Here is a 16733-nt window from a genome sequence, read left to right as displayed (position 1 = left end):
CATGAGAAATTTCAATAGTTCTCCAAGGAGAATTCGATCATGGTCATTTGACCACTCAAAAGGATTTCTCAGACAAATAGAAATTCGAATAGTTCTCTAAAGAGAATCCAAAAAATTATACTTGATAATTTCCCAACTCAAACGAGGAGAAAAATTAACATTATTCTCTAAATAGAATTAAAGAAAGTACTCGAAAAATTCAAAGAGTAAAAGAAAGGGGCGGAAGTTAGCGCTTCGATAATTCAAAAAATGCAAAGTTATTAGAGTGAGGAAGGAAAAACTCAACAAAATAAATTTTTGTTGTGTTTTGAAATATGTGCACTCCTTATATAGTGAAGTAATCTAGTCAAGGAATGTATTCTTAGCAATGTGATACTTAGAGTTATTTTTTCAATTAACACATAACCACACAAAAAATTTAACAATGTTTGACTTAAGGAATTTTTAAATTCATCATATTGGAACATGGACATGTTCCAACAATTCGCCACTTGAATTCAAAAAATTGGTTTCAAAAGTAACGTCAAACATTTATAAGATTGTGCATAAACAAATGTGTCTACGACTTGAACCTTTGCATAGCAAGTAGGATTCTAGTTCAACAAGAGTGACACAAATTTCTTAAAATCTATCTCAAACATCAAACCCGCGCGCGCACACAACCTTTTCTTAATTTGTATTCTAATAGCACATGCTTTAATGACTCTGCACGTGTATCTCAGTTTAGTGAAGGCTCTAGGAATTATGCCTTGAAATTTTTTAGGAAACAACCTAAGTTCCACAATCGCAAAGGTGAGTCTATCAGAGTAGTCTTATAGCCTAGATACTCCCTCATATAGAGTATAGATCTCATTAAGAGTTTATACTATCTCATCCTTTTATCGCTCCAAGATTCATGCTTGGATCGCATGGTGTCACGCAAATTTACACTCAAAGTATTTATAATTATTTAAGATCTTTTCCACATAGTGTGATTGATCTATAGAAATTTCTTGATCTGATCTCATATGTTGATGATAAGAATCACGCTAGCTTCTCCAAGGTATTTGTTAATGCCTTGATTTATGTGATTGGCATTTATGTTTGGCTAAAACATAGTAGCAGCAATATGTAATAGGATCTGTAGAACTTGCAAATATAAACAAATACAAAACAGGTACAACAGCAAGATGTTCTATGGAATGTTAAGACATGTTCTGTGACATCATGTCTTATGTGATATTGCGTCTGCTAAAGCTGGAATGTGAAGATTCAATATGTGATTAATAGATGCAGAATATTCTATGGAATATTATGCAAACCTATGTGGCGCCGATTTAAAGGTCAAAATAATCAAGTCAGAATATTGAAGATTATATAGTTTCTAAGTATGGAGACAATTTAGAAAACTTATGATTAAAGACCTTTCTTTTAGCAGAAGATTTTTGCTGATTTGTAATAGCAAATAAAGTTGTGATTGTAGGCCCAAGTCCAATTGAGAATAGGTTATAAATAGAAAGCTTTGTAACCTAGTTTAGGAGTGCAAACCGTGTATTGAAAAGATGTAGTTTTTAGGGTTTGTCAAGGTAGACCACCCGAATTGTGGGATGGCTGCCATTTTCTTCTCAAAACCTGTAGGTGAGAGAAGTGTTGTTCTCACTCAAATCCTTTAGGTAAGAGTTGAGAGATTTTGTTTCTTGATCAAAGCTGTTAAGCAAGATCAAGTAAGTTTTTCATGTTGTTGTTGAAATAGCTATTACAGGGTTGTAACAGTTAGGTATCACTATGGAGTGAGCAGAGGTTCTCTTGTCTTAGATGGAGTTCTAAGATAAAGGTTGCATTGGGTAGTGACTAGGTAAACTAGAGGTTCACTACAAAAAAAAAAAGTTATCTGCCACGGACAGAAAACCGCGGCAATATGCAAAATAACTGTGGTTATAAGCTTTTGCCACGGTTTGGCCGTGGAAATTAAACTGTGGGATATGCGGGCGTGGCCTAAAGTATAGTCCACGGTTTTTTGTAGTTTGGGCCACGTTTTTTGTAAATCTGTGGCTTGTATAGGCCACGGTTTAGGTATCTAGATTAAGGCCGCGGTTTATCTTTTGCCTCAGTTCTAAACAGTGGCCAGATCGTAAGACCACGGTTTTTATTTAATTTTTACCATACAGTTTAGTTGCTTAAGTCTTGCCACAGTTTGTTTATGGCCACTAATTAAAACCGCGGCTATATGTAGGCCATTATTTGAAGAGGTTAACTTCAAGTTCATTTCCCTTCATCATTTGCAGTATATGTGTTAATTTCAAAATAGCTACAAATGCAAACAACCATTCTACCAAGAACCAAAACATGCAGCCACCCTTTCAATTCAAACCATAACACATCAGTGTCTAATCAATAAATTACATGCATATTATAATCCTAAATACATTCAGAACATAACCAATTAGCATATCGTTAACCAATGAGCAACAAACCAAAATAGTTCATACACCATTTATTAATCATCATTCATGTCTTGAACCTACAACTAATAGAATTTTCCCTGAACCCAACTGTTAACCCACTTCCAGCCAATCCACCTAATTCATCACCAATTTTGCTAAAAAAACCTGGTTGCGTCAACTCCATTTCTCATCTGACTGCACCAACATGAATTTGAAGCACTTGGCTATGCCATAAATCTTGTTTAGTATCCATAACTCAACCTGCAAAATGCAAGACCAAAAACTGTCCAAAATACCTTCCAATAACCACAAGCTACTGCTGCAAAACTTCCTGCAACAATAAAAACAGTCCAAGCATAAGTCCTAAAATAGGAATTGCAGTAACAAGAATCAACAACAATGTATATGTAGTACAAAGAATCAGCTGAACCATGATTTAGAAGTTACGTCGGTTTGATGTCAGTTGAGAAACTACAAAATCCAAAAATGTAAGTAAATCACTTACGCCATGAAGATTAACCATGAGTATGCTGTCTATTAACTGATGCCGTATCCTTTTTCATCCATTCATACTGCAATACAAATATTACACATATGTATCTCAATCATTTAATTAAATTAGAACTATAAGAAATAATATATAATTATTTACTTCATTAACCTGTTCAGAATCTATGGATATTACAGTGAAATGAACACTTGCTTGTGAAGCATAGTCATAAATGTTCAATCATTTTCAAAAACTTTTATATCATTCTCATATTCAAAGAATTAGAAAACGATGAAAAGGCATTTACCTCCTTTGTAAATTCTATTCTCAGTTTCTCACTATCAGCACCCTTTTATAGCTTAAGAAGTTTAACATCATTCTTTTTAACACAAGAAGAGCAATTATTTTTTAATATGCAAAATAATAATACACTTATAAATATATGAAGAACAATGGAAGGTGGGTAAAGAAAATCGAATAATCCCTCCATCTAATGAAGCAAAAATTGTAATCATTATACAAACTATGTCACAAATAGATAAATATTCTCATAAAATAGATTATATTTGCCACTAACCTTCCTTGATAAACCTTTCCATGAGCACCTTCCCCAATTATAGAACCAATAAACAACAATTTCGGATCAACCAGAAGATTCTCATCAATCGTAAATTGTGTAGTACTACCACTACGAAAAAAGGGTCTTCTGCCACGATTGCGCGCATTTAAGAGTTATGGCTGATTAATTCCACCTTTAATGTAGAATAAGAGGCAATAGAAAGATAAGGAATAAATAAAAATTAAAGCTAATTCCATATGTCTTCATGGTTGATACCAAGTCCATTGCAGGTGAGAATCATTCCTTTAAATCTGGCCAGATATTCCTGTGTAGCCATGGGACACGCCCAAATATGTATGTACAGATAAGCAGTTATACTTCTAGGGGGAATATAGCGAAACAATCACAAAAATAATACTACATTATTTAACTGCAATACCTGCAAGTTGTACTTGTCAATCATACATGCCCTAGTTAAATCATAGTCAAGACGCTTGACAGGATCGCTCAATACTAGAGAATAATTGAAAGACTAGTGTAAGAAAATATCCACCACAGCTATTGTTAACAACTAGCTGCTTGTTGTTTTCTAAAGCATAAGCCTAACACAGATCTTGTTCAAATGATGTGGAGTTGCCGATTAAATGTATCAATTAAAGTCATATCATCTAATGAGATTGTGCACGGGTTTTACATGATTGGTTGGGTGAGATAATAGAAATCTGAGGCTGACAAGTAACAGATTAGGAAGTTATTTAATATACTAAGGGTCCGTTTGTTTTGACTTTTTTTAAAAATGATTTTTATAGTGTTACAAAATTTTGTGGAAAAAAATTTTACAAAGAAATTTTTTATAAAAGCTTCAAATAAAAATTTTGTTTGAATAGTTATTCTTAAAATCTGATTTTAGGTATTTCATCTATTTATGGGGAAAAAATTTGGATATTAAAATTTCAAAAAATCACTTAATTTTGAAGCTATTTCAAATAGATTTTCATAAAAATCATTTTTGAAATACAATTTTTTGAAAAATTGCGATTTTGACTAAGTTTTGGTCTTCAATAATCTATGTTTATGTTCTAGGATGTTAAAATTAGTGTTTCATTTTAGAAAAAACGAATATAAAAAAACTTATAATATTTTGAAAAACAGTTTTGGAAAATCTATTTTCAAAAATACAAAGAAAAAATCCATTTTTTTAAAGCTGAAACAAACATGCCCTAAATTGAAGTAATTTAAAAGAAGCACAATAAATAACAATAAGGGTGATTAGTAAAGGCAGAAGAATAATGAGAGAATTACCAGTGTAAGCTTCATTTATCTGTTGAAATTGTGCAGTAACAGAAGTATCATGGTTGTGTTTGTGGGATGGCATTTCTATGAATGAGTAAGTAGAAAGTCAAAGATGTATAATTTTGTAGTTGATGGTTTGAAAAATGATGGAAATTGGATAGCGGTGATAATTTAATCTAATATCTTCATCTGTTGCATCATAATCAATCTCCAGCATTTTGTAATAATCCTTGAAATGAATCCAGGAAAAAGACATTGAAACAAGAGTAAGAGTCAGAAACATGTGGTTTGTAAAACCCGGCAATGAAGATATTGTGAGCTACAAGCATATGAATAGGAAAGTTGCAGATGGATTGAAGATATGTCTGGTGTCGGAGACACTGAAACAAGATGTGGTTAGATTCAATCACTTGAATTTTGACAAATTATTATTGGTGTTTAACTAAAAACACATGGCTTTGAATAATTAAAATACTTTAATTAGAGGGAAAACGAATTAAGATGAGAAAAGTAAAAACCTTGTTTACAAAAATACACAGTGTTGTACACAGAGTTCCTCTCTCAATCTTCTTCTTGACATTCTTGTACATGTTACCAGTTTTCCTTATTTATAAAACACACCACACCCCATAAGCTAAAACCACAAACAACAAAACACAGAAATCACACGTACACATATGAAACAACGCAAATAACAATATCATGAAATAATAGCCTAAACTAAACTTAACAAAATTAAATCTCACTCTCTGATGAACGAATCCCCTTTCTCCCAAATGTCGATAACCTTGACCTTAGGTTTACATTCTGAAATAACTAATTGCAGAGCCTCTGAAAATTGAAGATTCAACATGAAATCAGACAAAATTACAAACATAATGTAAAAAAAAATAAAAGGTTCAAAGAGTGAAACATACTGTTAGCGATCTCTGCAGCGCCTTTGTACTTGGTTACAACATCAGGAGAGGTGAGATCCTTGGATGAGAAGAAAAATGGGCAATAGGGAGTGTTAAGAGTCCCACATCGGACAATATATAGCCTGAACATGTCCTTATAAGTGGGGGCAATCCTCACTCTACTAGCCGGTTTTGTAGGGTTGAGTTAGGCCCAACCACACTTCTTAACATGGTATCAGAGCCTCGTTTAAGATCCGGTGGGCCACCTTCTATGATTTCCGCTATCGGGCCACCCACCATTTATTTCCACGCTCCAGTTGTCTAGTCCCTGGGCGTGAGGGGTGTGTTAAGAGTCCCACATCGGACAATATATGACCTGAACATGTCCTTATAAGTGGGGGCAATCCTCACTCTACTAGCCGGTTTTGTAACACACTTCTTAACAGGGAGAATTGAGGGAGAAGGAGGAAAGGAGGAAGAGAAGAAGATGGAGAGAGGAACTCGAAATTTTAATAGAGAGGCGCAAGCTTTTAGGGTCCCTTTGGTTCAAATGAGGGGAGGAGGGGAGGGGAGGCGGGGAGGGATTTTTTGTAATTATATATATATAGGGGACGACTCAAGTGAGAACACTTGGTTATTATGAGAAATGAGAACAATGAATCACGACCATTAAATTTTGATTTTGTTGATTTTAATGGACTGGATTGGTTTCTCTTTCTATGATCCTTAATATTTATTTTAAATCAATATAGAAAAAAAAACCAATCCAGTCCATTAAAATCAAAATTTAATGGTCGTGATTCATTGTTCTCATTTCTCATAATAACCAAGTGTTCTCACTTGAGTCGTCCCCTATATATATATATATATATATATATATATATATATATATATATATATATATATATATATAATTACATTTTATCCTTGTAATTTTAAATAAGTGATATGATATTCAATTGTAAAAATTTCATAAATATTTTCTTGGAAATAATATTTGTATTACTGAGTGACTAAAAAGTCATAACTTATAGCATAATATTAAAAAAATTGAGTACACGTGATTCGTATTATAACTCTTGACACAAAATAAACTATATAACAACTTTTAAATACATAAAATAAATTATAATAAAACACAAAAAAATTATAGTAGTTATAATTTTTATTAAATAAAAAAATAAAAAATAATTTGAAGGTGAAGAATAATTATAATAAGTTGATGGAAGGTTTGGAAGCAATAGATAAAAAATCAAAAAAAGAAAAGTAGAAACATGAAAGAAAATAATATTTTTATAATAATAAAATAAAGTTGAGGATATTTTAGTAAATATATTAATTTAATTAATATCAAAACTCAGATCCCCTCCCCTCCCCTCCGAATCCCCCGATTCGGGGGAACGCAAAAAGTGTCATTTGGAGGGATTTTGCTCCCCCATCCCCTCATCTCCCCTCCTAAAAATTGAACCAAACACATTTCATTTTAAATATTCCCTCACCTCCCCTCTCATCCCCTCGCTCTACCTCGAACCAAACACACCCTTAGGGTTTAGAAGAACAACATTATTGTGTATATGTTTTCACTTTTTTTCTTCCTTTTTTTTAATCTGAGAAAATTAGAAAATAAAATAATTAACTGAGAGGGAAACTAAAAAAAATAGGGAAATTCTGGCAGGATATACTTTTTTGGGTTTAGGCCACAGTTTGAAGTGAAAATTATAATGCCACGGTTTTTATTTGCGGCTTAAAATATCTACAGTTTGTTAAACGTGACAAATGAAGAAACGACCATAGTTTCAAACTCCAGATTCAATATTTTAAAACTTATGTCTACAATTTGAAAACCCTGGCTAAAGCTTGTATGTAGCCATAATTTTTTAGTTGTGGAAAAATTTAGCGTGGCCGTAAACCAAAAATGTTGTAGTGGTTGTTTATCGGTAAACCAAAGGTTGTTTACATAAAATAGTACTACTGATAGTGGAATCTTCTTCCTGGCTTGGTAGACCCAAGAGTAGGTAGTTAGACCGAACTGGGTTAACAATTCTATTGTGTTTTTTTTTGTTTTCCTGCGCTGTTATTTGTACTCCTACCTTTTCTGTTTTATAATGTCAGATCAGATGTTAAGACATCCTTATATGACATTTGAGTCTGCTGTCACCAGAATTTCAATTGGCATCAGAGAAGGCATCATGTCTGTTTCTGGATGAGATTCGTGGGGGATACTTTCTGGTTGTGTACAAGGTAGAAGATTGTTTGAACAAGGAGTGTTCATATTGTATGGTCCCTTGAAGTGAGGGATGGACATATTTGTGGAAGACTAGACCAACCTGACCGGAGTCGTTGTACCTTCTTGATGAAAGAAGATAATGATGCTTGGACAAGAAGATTAAATTCAGAAACTTCATGCGAGAGTGAGGATTTTTTAGTGTATTGTTAAATCATTATACACAGAGAAGAGTATTATCAAAAGCTTCATGCGGGAGTGAAGACTCTAATAAGGTAACCTCTATAATAAAGGTTTATGATCAGGAATTGATGTTTGGAGTAGGGTCTAGAATGTAGCTTGACGGAGAAGCAAGCTGCTCGTAGGAATAATCTATTTTAAATCCCTAAGTGATATGCTTACACTTGAAGTATGGAGTAAGCATTGTGAATCCTATTGAAGAATGGCTATTTTCCGCTGCTTAGCCTCTGATACAAACCTTATATTAAAGAAGAATCCTAGGGTATTTAACAGAATGTATGGTAGAACCTTACAGCTATAATTAAAGTGTCAAAGATACTTGAGTAATCTCTCAAGTCCACTCATAATGACATGGTTTATTAGAGCTGGTGAATGTCAACTGATCAATGATATTCATAATCATCTACAAATGTGAACCTTGAAGAGTTTCAAGGCCGGAGTTTTCCTAGAAGGAGGAAGAGATGTCTTACTGGATGTTGGGACATTAAAGTGTCGAAGACACGGCTTCAAACGCGCGATTTTGAGCAACGGAAGCAACTAATCAACGAATAAGGCTCACAACCACAGAATTAAAAATCATAAATTTTGTTGATATTAAGTAATTTTTAGATAGTAAATTGAATAAGTTTTCCAACGCTTCGAACCGGGCGCAAATCGGAGTTACTGTTCTCAAGTTATGGCCAAAACAATGATGTTGCTACAGGTGTCGTTCGCCCGACGGAAGACAGGCTCGCCCGGCAAATCTGGCAGGACAGAAGTACGTTAAAAGGGGGAAAAACACATTTTTTAGGTTATGGTTTTGAGGTATTTGTTTCCAACACCATCAACCTTCATTTTTTTGTAGAGGGAGACTTAGAAACATCAAATTGGGTTGCATCTTGATGATCGGAGATCGAATTTCTCATCGATTGGTGTTGAAAAACTAAGAAATGTTTGGTTCTTCTCTTCTCTTTGTATACTCTATTTTCTTGGGTATGTTTGTATATTTTCTTTGAACATATGTATATGTATTGATCATGGTGTTGTATAATATGTTTGCTTTACAAATCATTATTGATGTCTTCCTTAATCTTTTTGCATTTATGTTTGGATTTGGGTTGTTATAGACATATACCTCATAAATCTTGATTAGGGATGTATATCTATTAGTTTATAGATTTTAGAGATAGATTTAGAGCTAATAATCTTTATGGGTGTCGAAGCTTAATGCTTCCGTGTTAGTTGTTTTGGTTGAGAGATTGTCGGCACAAATGATATGGATGTCTGCTGTGTTGTTGAGGTTGACTGAGAGATTGTTGTCAAGATGATATAGTAGTTATCTCTACTTTGGGTTAGAAATGACTTAGGGTGTGAGTGATGCTTGATGATTTTGACTGGTATTGTAGATTGAGTGCAACTGGTCGATATGTTTAAGTTTGTGATAAGTAGATTATATGCATGCTTGATAAGTTTCTTCTCTCTAAAGAATGAGTTCATTTGTGTTAATATTTACTTTTCCGTTATTTATCTTTAACAAATTCAATCCAAACTCATAACTATGGAAACTTTTGAACGACAGTTCAATGCATTAGTCCATGTGGAGACGATAATTTCTAGGATAAATATTTCCAAATCTTTTGTTGCTTGCCGCTTTACCTCCCCAACAAAATGGCGCCATTGCCGGGGATTGGTGTTTTATTAAACTTGCATCGCAATAGTCTCTTAGTTTTGAGTTTTGTATATATCGCACATATTGTATATTCTCACTTGTTTATATTGATATTTGTGTATATGTTTACTATACTTGCACATGTTTTCTATACTTGTAAATTTGTTATATCATTGTTTGTTTCCTTTCACGTTTGCTTGTGTGTGGTTAGAAATAACCGGGTAGAAGTGACTTGGAGGAACGTTCTTAAATAACAGGCGTCTAACTTACGACATAAAACAAGAATGTTTATTCTTTTTAGTTTATGTTTAGTTTAGGTAGTGTGATGCGATTCTCTAAACAAATTTAGATCAGACAAGTTCTTAAATTTCAAATCTTCACTTTCAAAGTTGTTTAGAAAATTTCATATGGTCTTTTAGTTTGTGTATATTAATAGTTGTGTGTTTGTCTTTGAGCTTGTTTTGAGTAGCTTAAGGAATTTGAGGTGATTTTCCAAATTTGATCATTTCGACTTGCGAGTGTATGGTAATGATTTTGTTAAAGTTTTGTACATGTTCAAGGTATGTGTTTATCGCTTTCTAGACTTTAGCATATTCATAATACTTAGGATTTTTACAATTTCCATGCCATTCATTTTTTCGTATGCTTGTTCGTTTGTGAATCACTTTAGTTCCTACCCTTTTTGTGAGGTAGCTTTCCATTGTTCACATATGCTGGAGACCATAATTCTTGTTTTAACCGGATTTTATTATGCTTAATCTTTTATGTGTGTTGATTGTATAATTGCATGAAAGTGATCAAGACATTTTTGTTCCATTTTGAGCACAACTACCTCAACCAAATAGTCAATTTACTTTGTAAGTGTGTGATCATTAGTAACCCCTTTGAGCTTTTTGTTAACATCCATGTTATTTTTGAACTTAATGCTTGTCTATGAGTGTTTGGTTTTCCTTTTTGTATGGATGTTGATTTCTTTTTTCTTAAACCCTCAAATTTGTGTTGTATGAATTTTTACCTTGCTTTAGAAAGTAAGGAGTATTCACGTGATGATACGGTTGAATTCAAGTTGGGGAAAAAAATGATTATGCATTTGTGGTTGATTGCTATGAGGTTGAAAGAAAAGAAAGAAAATAAAAGAAATGTGTAAAATAAGTGAAAAGAAAAAGAAAGAGAAAATTTTTGAAAGGAAAAAAAACAAAAAAAAAAAGTATGGAATAATGTTGTGTTAATAAGTTTGTGATTGGTATGTTTAAGTTTGTGATAAGTAGATTATATACATGTTTGATAAGTTTCTTCTCTCTAAAGAATGAATTCTTTTTGTGTTAATATTTACTTTTCCGTTTTTAATCTTTAACAAATTCAATCCAAACTCATAACTATGGCAATTGTTGAACGGAAGTTCAATGCACTAGTCCCTATGGAGACGATAATTTCTAGGATAAATATTTCCAAATCTTTTGTTGCTTGCTGCTTTTCCGCTCCAACAGAAAGATTTGGCATTTTCATTGGTCTATAAACTCGTTGAGTTGGCTTTGATATTGCCGGTATCGACAAAATCCGTTGAAAGATCTTTTTCAGCAATGAAGATTATCAAGTATAATTTGTGCAACAAGACCAATGATGTGTGGTTCAATGACTTGATGATATGTTACACGAGCGGGTGATACTCAAGTCACTTAAAGATATTGATATTATCCGAACGTTCACCGCAAAGAGGTCTCGAAGAGGGCATTTTATATCCTATTTTTATTTAGCACAATATTTACATGTTAGGTTTCACCTCTCTTATGTGGCAACACTTTATAACTATTTATATATTATGTCACATGTAACTTGCGGCTAAATTTTTTGCTCAAACTGCCTAAAATTTCTGTCTCCGCCAATGATATATTTAAAAGTTATTTTTAATCTAACAGTAAAATAAATTAATGAGAATACTTGTGGTCCTACACTACAAAAAAAAAACTCATTAGTGACGTGAAAATCACGCCACAAATAGAAAAAACACATCATAAACCAAAGTTTGCGACGTGAAATATTACGTCGCAGGAGGCAAGGTGGCAACTCAGTAGTGACGTGATTTTCACTTCACTATTTAGTGAAGTGAAAATCATGTCACTAATTTTGGACAAAATATTCACACAGCTTAAGTCAGAACAGGCGTGGGAGGCTTGGTTCAGAAAGGGAATCTTCAGTTGCGACGTGTTTTTCATGTCACTAATTAGTGACATGTAAATCACGTCATTAATTATTGCAATTATTAAATAAAAATTGTTATAGATGTTTATTGGTTACGACGTGATTTCCATGTCACTATTTAGTGACATGTAAATCACGTCACTAATTTTTTTTTTATATTTTATAAAATTAATATATATATATATATATATATATATATATATATATATATATATATATATATTAAATTAATAAATTAAATATATTGAAATTGATAAGTTAAATTAATAAACTAAATATATTAAAATATATAAATTAAATTAATAAACTTAAATTATAAACCAAATATTACTAAATGGAATTATAAATTAATCAATATTTTACACAAATTCAAAATCAAAAGTAACAACAAAATAAAAACTAAATTAAATCAACAATCAGTCCGGGTCGGGAAACTCATCATCATTTCCGTCCTCCTGATCAGTCGGTGCATAACCACCCACATTTTGGTTTCCACCAAACGATTGCATAAATTGTCGCATTTGGGCCTCCATATCCGATTGTCTCTTCGTCATGACCTCCATTTGCCGCTGATGCTCACTCTGCATTGCCTCTATTTGGGCCTTCAAAGTCGCTTCACGTTCCGCCGCATCGCATCTCGCCTTATTTATCGCCAATTGTCTTACGGTTTCTCGTTGTTCCGGTGTCAAAGTTACGGGACGTCAACCACCTTCCCTGTCAATAACTCTTTGATATAGAGTTCTATCATCTGGTCTCAAGGTGCCCGCCAGATTTCCACCACAAAAAAAACACTCGTTAGGCCCCTTGCCGCAAATGACTTCACTCCAAAGAAAAAAATCCACATCCAAATGAAGCGGCCCTCCCGGTGTTGGAGTATATCAAGGATTAATATTCAAAAATCGTACAAGAAATGTCTGATAATCATCCTACACATACAAAAAAAAAAGTTAAATATAATTTAAATAAAATTAAACTGACTTAAATAATATATGAAAAATAGCCATGTGATTTTCACGCCGCAAATTTAGTTGCCACATGATTTTCACGCCACAACTTCTCACATGCCATATGAAAATCACGACACAAAAGTTTCCAACAAATTAAAAAAATTTGAATAACGTAAATTAAATAACTTACCATAGCTTTTTGTGTACGCTCGTCAACAAAACCTCTTGTTTTCTTCGTCCGAGTCCTTGCAATCAACTCGGTCATCAGAGGTTGTCTATTCAATTCTTTAGCCTAAATAATAAAATTAACTATAATTAATAATATCTATTATTAAATGAATTTATAACTTTAAAAAGTGATAATAATCATTATCAAACGTCGAAGATGCTCAGCAGTGCTTATACTTCCAACAACATTAAGGCAAACCCTTTTTTCAGATGCTCTCATCTTTTTTGCATTTTCAGATTTAGGCAGAAACTCATCACTCTCCTAATATTTAAGAAGTTCCTGAAAGACTTCTTCTCCTATCCAACTGGGACGGATGCCATGAAGATCCCAACGCTTTCTAACACGTTGTAGCATGTCAGAAAGTCGTCTTGAAGTTCTGGCATAATAATTTTTTTTAATCCGCCTCTCTTTCATTTGTTCCTACACAGACGGATGCCATGAAGATCCCAACGCTTTCTAACACGTTGTAGCATGTCAGAAAGTCGTCTTGAAGTTCTGGCATAATAATTTTTTTTAATCCGCCTCTCTTTCATTTGTTCCTACACACATTTTCTGCAATGTTGTATGACATTAAAATAAAAGTTAGATAACTATAATGAAAAAGTCATTTAAATAACATGACTTAAACAATAAATTAAGTATACCTGAAATTTCTTAAATCAATGTTCTCTATCATCGCCCTTAACATCTTTAAAAGTCTTTAGAAATGTTTTATAATTCTGCTGAATTATATAACTTATAACTTTGACAGCAGTCCGACTCGGCGCGAAACTAAACAACATTAAATGAATAAACATTAATTATAAAGTTATTAAAAATGGAAACATATATTTAAATACAAATTGATAAGTAAGAAACGAGCTTCCTTCGAGTTTAATGAAAAATCTCCCTCTCAATGATATGTTTTACACGTCGCAACTGCCTTTTATTACCCACGTGATTGTCACGTCACTATTTCACGTGGTTAGACAACACATTTCTTGTAGTGCTATAATATCACTCATCTTTTGTTTTTTTATTCCTCTGATATCCCGAAAAGACACTTAATAATGATTATACTTTTAGGAAGTACTTTACAACTCTTGAAGCGTTAAAAACTATTCGGTTGATATAAGGGAGTAAATAACCTTATAAATTACAAAAAGTCACAAAACCATTTCTTACATGCAAAGAGGAGAAATATGACTCAAATTGTTAAGTATGTTTATGTGATGATTATCTTTTTATTCCTATTTCTTAGTTCAACAAATGTTGAAGGTGAATCACTTTTATTCTTATCAAATTTTCTCTTTATATCATATATGTTTTTTTATCCGATTTGAGTTATATTATTTTTTAAAAAACATTTTTCATTACAACATACCTACATAAGTGTTTTAAAGATACAGATTGTCCCAATAGTTGTCCCAGACCTAAGATCATGAAGTGTATGTACAACTCCTACTGCAGATGTTCGATGCCAGGATATATTCCACCTCCATGATTCTGTATTTTTATCCATATCCAATAGAAAACTCAAATGGTGTGCTAAAATAATCCATGTTTGTTTTCGTAGTAGTTGTTATTGCCTTCTTGTGTTTGCATTTATTTGTCTTTTTTAGATTGTATTTTCTTGATTTCTTGAGTGTTGTTTTTGTGTATTTCTTGTGTCAATTTTGCGCATTCATATTATGTTGGATTCATCCCTTTTTTTATTTTTATTATATATAATAATAATTATTCTTTTTAAAAGATAAAAATAACACTACAAGAAAATATTTTACAAGAAATTAAAATATTGCTATAGTTACATATTCATGTTAATTTAAGCTTTGATTAGATGCGTTTTAGCTACGAATGGAATTTTTTTAGTTAGAACTTATTTTCTAAAACAATCTAACAAATTGTGGTTTTATTATATTTTCCATTATTTTATATTTTTATTATTAAAATTCAAGATGACCTAAGCAAAAAAAAAACATAAGAAATTTGCAAATTCTCCGATTCACAATAAAAAATTAAATTTAAAAATTAAGTTAACATTTCTAAATATAAAAAATACTTTTAAAATAATTAAATAATTCATTAATTCGATTGTTATTATTTTTTAAATCAAGCATGTTAAGATTTTTAATTAAATTCTTCCTAATATAAAAAAGACAAGTCTCAACATAAAAAATATTGTCCTTAAAAAAAACGAAAAAGTGTCTTACTCTATACATTTCATCATCTTCTCTTTGCGAACCAGCTTCGTCTCTTCCTCTATCGATCTTCGATAATATCTCTTCCTTTCTCCATCGCCTTTTGATGTCTCTACCCATCTCCATGCTTGACTATAGTCATCTTTGTTCCAATCGATCTCGTGTACCTCTCTGATTAGTGTCTATCTCCAATCGACTTTGACTACATCTTTATTGGATCTTTTCCCAGTCAAATCGATCTCTTAGGCTCTCTCCAATTTCAATCAATCATCACATTCACTCATCTTTTTCTATTTTCACATGGAGCTGTTTATCTGGTTGCTTAACTAATACAATTTGTATTTTGTCTTGTATGATTTTTGTGATTTCACTACTAATTCATTCTAAGTTATTGAATTGTTGTGATGTTAAATATATGGGGTCCAGGATATATCATGTATCGAGGGTAAGTTCTTTCATATATATTGGTAACAAACCTTGGCTATACTTATATTCTTACTTCGTTGTGTTTTCTATTTGAGGTTTTAAAGTAACCAAGGTAGTTTATATTATGATTTGAGAATAATTTGAGTAATTGCATCTAGATTCATAAACTTCAAAGACGAATTACACCTTGCTACTTATACAGCAAGTAGAGTCTATAATTGCTATCATACATTGCCATACATAGTATCATTATTTCCTAACTAATTCCAACTATAATAACTAACATTTAGTTAGGTAGTTAGCTTCTCATGCATTGTATCTTTCATGTTGCTTGTACTCAAAAGGATTTCATGTTGTAACACCCTCCCACAAGTTGATGGTTGATAAATTTCAAGCATCATCAACTTGGATAGCAAATTATTAAAAGGTTGGGGCAACAGTTGTTTGGTGAAAAAAATCTTCCAGCTGATCCATTCAAAAATCTTCTCCCTAACAATATGGAAATATTTTTCTAGATGTTTGGTTCTTTCATGAAATACAGGATTGACACAATGTGTACTGCACTTTGGTTATCATAGTACAGCATTGGTATCTTTATGCATTCAACATGTAAATCTTTGAACAGCTGTGTAAACCATTAAACCTCTTAAGTGGCGGCAGCTAGAGCGCGATATTTAGCTTCACTTGATGACCTTGAGATAGTCAACTGTTTCTCAGTTCTCCTGGAAATAAGTGATCTTCTAAGAAAGAATCACTGGCCAGAAATAGATCTTCTAGTATCTGGGCACCATCCCAGTCTGCATCTAAATTTCCCGGTAATTTAAGTTGGGAATTCCTTGGTAAGAAGATTCCCCTCCCAGGACATGACTTTAAGTATCTAAGAACCTGAGTAGCTGCATTGAAATGAGTAAAAAATTGAGCTGATAAAAATTGACTGAGCTATTGAGTGAAATATAAAGTCTAGTGGCATTCAGTTAAA

The 16733-nt window shown here is 32.5% G+C and overlaps 2 long non-coding RNA genes and 1 pseudogene across 2 annotated transcripts; all 3 read right to left on the bottom strand.

Moving 5' to 3' along the window:
- Nucleotides 1-3430: 3430 nt before the first annotated feature.
- On the bottom strand, nt 3431-5021 carry LOC131625070 (uncharacterized; annotated as a pseudogene).
- A 279-nt stretch (nt 5022-5300) lies between these two features.
- On the bottom strand, nt 5301-5751 carry LOC131625053 (uncharacterized). The gene is made up of 3 exons (XR_009290715.1): nt 5683-5751; nt 5512-5596; nt 5301-5399 (listed from the first exon to the last, which is right to left on the bottom strand). It is a non-coding gene; the product is annotated as an uncharacterized LOC131625053 (long non-coding RNA).
- A 6519-nt stretch (nt 5752-12270) lies between these two features.
- Nucleotides 12271-14031, bottom strand: LOC131625052 (uncharacterized). Its single transcript, XR_009290714.1, has 3 exons — nt 13793-14031; nt 13110-13700; nt 12271-12898 (listed from the first exon to the last, which is right to left on the bottom strand). It is a non-coding gene; the product is annotated as an uncharacterized LOC131625052 (long non-coding RNA).
- Between the last annotated feature and the right edge of the window lie 2702 nt (nt 14032-16733).

This window comes from Vicia villosa, unplaced genomic scaffold (genome assembly GCF_029867415.1).
Source record: "Vicia villosa cultivar HV-30 ecotype Madison, WI unplaced genomic scaffold, Vvil1.0 ctg.000182F_1_1, whole genome shotgun sequence".
NCBI classification, from domain to species: domain Eukaryota; kingdom Viridiplantae; phylum Streptophyta; class Magnoliopsida; order Fabales; family Fabaceae; genus Vicia; species Vicia villosa.
The sequence above is the reverse complement of the archived record's forward strand: the minus strand, read 5'-3'. Positions and strand labels throughout refer to the sequence as shown.